General features: G+C 41.2%; 1 pseudogene across 1 annotated transcript; it reads right to left on the bottom strand.

Annotated features, from left to right (window-relative positions):
* Nucleotides 1-460: 460 nt before the first annotated feature.
* LOC307096496 (solute carrier family 25 member 36-like) lies at nucleotides 461-1,585 on the bottom strand (annotated as a pseudogene). The gene is made up of 2 exons: nucleotides 1,078-1,585; nucleotides 461-986 (listed from the first exon to the last, which is right to left on the bottom strand). The product of its transcript is annotated as a solute carrier family 25 member 36-like (transcript).
* Nucleotides 1,586-3,761: the final 2,176 nt, after the last annotated feature.

Below are 3,761 nucleotides of genomic sequence, written 5' to 3'. Positions count from 1 at the left end.
GGAAGGCCCCAGCTAGAAGCTGATCAGCCCTGATCACCAGTCAGGCCTAGGGACCCTACCAATGCATGAATTTCATGTACCAGGCCTCTAGTAGTATATAACTAGGGATGGCTTTGTTTAGAAGACTGGAATAATATTTATGGAATAAACACTGAACTTTGTCTGCCACAAATAATCAAAATGCAGCTGTGTCCCATGGACATGGTAGAGAAAAATGGCAATTTTGAGGAAGGAGTGCTTCTAAACTTTTTTTCTTAATGGCAGTCCTGGTTTTATTCACATTACTGAAAAGGTCAAGTAATGTGGTTATAATTATTTGAATTCTGAAAACCAGACTTCCACTTACATATAGTTACATACTTCCAAACTATTTTTCGTCTGTCCACCATGCTGGTTCAATACCCCATATTCCACTGTAATCTTTTGCTCTTTCCTCTTTATATTTATGGGCCTGATGTTGCTATCCATTGAGTAGGTAAACCACCAATTCATAGATGGCCATCATAATGGCTATGTTAGGAATCTATAAGGTAAAGAGACCTTAACCTTCTTCTTAAACAATCAAAGATAGTATCTGAATAAAAGATCTGTATTTTGTTCCCTCTTTACATAGTCTTGTTCTTACAACTTTGTGTGGATATGCTATACCTGTGGCACAAATTTTTGAGGTGTCAGCAGCCAGCATCATTCCCACAAAATGTGATGCTTCTTTTACAGACTCTTCATCATTTTCCATCGTTGAAGCAATCTTATATTCCAATGATTTTTGCTTAATACTTTCATAAATTACAAAATGGATAACAGTCTCTGAGATTCCAGCATATGAAGCAGACATACCTCTATAAAATCCTCTAAGTCTCTCTGATACACATTACAAAATCATTCAAAAGCACCCATTTCCTTTTCCCCACGGTTTCTTGCATCAAGTTGTAATCGAGTCTTTACAAGCCAAATGGAGTTGGTTGCAGTAATTGAGGTAAAACGAGGTTTAAGTTAGTCCATATTTCTACAGGAAGTGACCTGCAGATGCAAAGCCTGAGATGACATGATCTTAGTTTTTTCTCAGGGGAAATGTACAGTAAATGCCTGTCATTGCAGCTGAAATCATGTGTACCTGGGTAGAATCAAGATCAAATACACCATTCAACTTTTTTCTTGCAGTTTGAATAAGCATGAAATATATTGCTCTGGAGGAGCCACTCCCACTAAATTGGGGCCTAATCTTCTAAACATAAAACAAGGCCTTTCTTTCTCCAAGATCACCTTTAGGCAATGGAGCCATCCAGGAGACATTACTCGGTTGATACTGGATCCAGGCATGGAGTTAAGCTGAACTTCAGAGATATAAAGCATCAGAGAAAGTGACTGTAGCCATGTTTTTACAATTTCCAATGGGCATTGTAAGAATAGCTCCCAGGGTACCACAACATCTCCCGACAAACAGATGCACCTCTGGCTCATTCTCTCTCCTGCATGTACTCCTGGTTCTGAGGCAGGAAGCGGACCCAGCCTCCTGCGAAGGCCGGTCTGGCACTGGAACTGCACAGTGACCCAAGGTGGCCACGAAAAGCTGGCAGAGGCACATTTGCAGAAAGTCACCTTCAGGGCCCTCCCAGCAGCCAGGAGTGGTGCTGCCTCCCACTCTAGCCGGGTGCTCATGACAGGCTGGAGAGCAAGTGAGAGAGCTGGGGCCTCAATTTGTACTTCTTATTCCCTTCACCTCTTCACCCAATCCCCTAACACAGCCCACTCTCGATGCTTGAGTCTGCTTCAGCAACATGTGTTTTTTGATTTATGGATGATAGCCATTCTGACAGATGTGAAGCAATATCTCATGGTGGTTCTAATTTGCTTTACCCTATAATTAGTGACTGAATATCTTTTCATATGTCTACTAGAGTACCGGTGCATGAATTCGTGCATGGGTGGGGTTCCTCGGCCTGGCCAGCCATCAGGCAGATTGAGGCCATCTCATTCAGTCCTGATTGGGGCTGATTGGGACCCAGCCAGCCACAAGAGAGGGACCATAGGGGGTTGGCTGGCCCAGGGAGGTTGGCTGTGGGAGCGCAATGACCGCCAGGGGGCAGCTCCTGAGTTGAGCTTACCTTAACTTTTTATCAGTGAGCATCATACTCATTCAGTCAACTGGTCCTAATGGTGGCTTAGGCTTTTATATCTATGGACTAGACGCCCAGTGCATGAATTCATCCATGGATGGGTTCCGACCAGCCTGCCCCAATGGGGGTCAATTGCTGGGGGGTAAAGGGGACACGGGAGGTTGGCTGGCCAGCCTTTATTGGGGTTGGGGTAGGCGATCAAGAGCCAGGCCAGTGTGGGGGGAGGGGCATGGGAGGTTGCAGGGTAGCCGAATCAGGGCCCTGATCAGGCCAGTTGGCCATCATAGTGCCTGTCATAGTGACCAGTTGTTCCCGTCATTCTGGTCATTCCATTGTTCTGGTCGCTTTGCATATATATATGTGTATGTGTCCTCTTTGGAGAGGTGTCTATTTAGGTCCTCTGCCTAAATTAGATTGTTTGGGCCTTTTTTGGTGTTGAGTTATATGAGTTATTTATAAATTTTGGAATTAACTTCTTATCTGTGAATATCTTCTTTCATTCAGCAGTTTGTTGCTTTTTGTTTTGTTTGATGGTTTCCTATGCTGTGCAAAAACATTTTCATTTGATGTAGTCCCATTTGTTTATTTTTAAATTTTGCCTTGCCTGAGGAGATATACGGAAAAAAATATTACTCAGATAAATGTCCAGTATTTTACTTCCTATGTCTTCTTCTAGGAAGTTTATAGTTTAGAGTCTTACATTTAAGTCTTTATTTTAGCTTCTTTTTGTTTATAGTGTAAGAAGGCATTCTAGTTTCTTTTTCTGCTGCTGCTTCTTCATTTTTTTTTTTTTGCAAGCATTTGTTCAATTTTCTCCGCACCATTTATTGATTAGACTATCTTACTCTATTATAGGTTCTTGCCTCTTTGGTCAAAATATTAATTGACTATAAAGGCCTGGGTTTATTTCGGGGCTCTCTATTAAATTCCTTTAATCTATATGTTTATTTTGATGCCAGGATCATGCTATTTTATTATATCCTTGTAGGTAGTTTCATATTTGAGCCTATTTGAGTCTTTTGTGATTCCATTTTTTAAAAAATTATTTGTTGTAGTTTTGTGAAATATGCCATTGGTATTTTCATAGGGTATTTTCTGTAGTTTGTTTTTGTGTTAAGAGCAGACATAGACTATTTCGGACTAGATATTAGTCATAAGAAATAATTATGAGAAGTATTAATCATGCTCTGTTAACTGTGATTGGTTCTTATTAAAGAAGGCACATTCTAATCTGGCTGGAGTCATATGGGAGCTCACCTGGAATTGCTTTCCACCCTCGGAAGCTGAATATTACCATGGAAAGGTGAACAACTTTGCTGAGGAAAGGAAACAATGGAGTCACTGATGCCCCCTGCCTTTTGAAAACCCCCAGCCCACATTGCCCATATTGCCTGTAATTTATAACATTATACCCATTCTTATCCCTTTTGCCCACTTCCCCATGTAATTTTTGTCCTTGTACCCTATATAAGCACTTATGGAGTCAGGGAGGGATTCAAAGCAGATTTTTGTGGATAATCTGCTGCTCTCCTATACTATCAGCATTATTGGAATAAACACTCATATATTATTCAACCCTATTTCTGCTTATTTGGCTCAAATAGTGACAGCCAGCCTGGACCCATTGGTTGTCTGGTTTTATTT

This window comes from Cnephaeus nilssonii, assembly GCF_951640355.1.
Source record: "Cnephaeus nilssonii genome assembly, chromosome: Y".
Classification (NCBI taxonomy): Eukaryota; Metazoa; Chordata; class Mammalia; order Chiroptera; family Vespertilionidae; genus Cnephaeus; species Cnephaeus nilssonii.
This window is presented reverse-complemented; position numbering and strand designations above follow the sequence as displayed.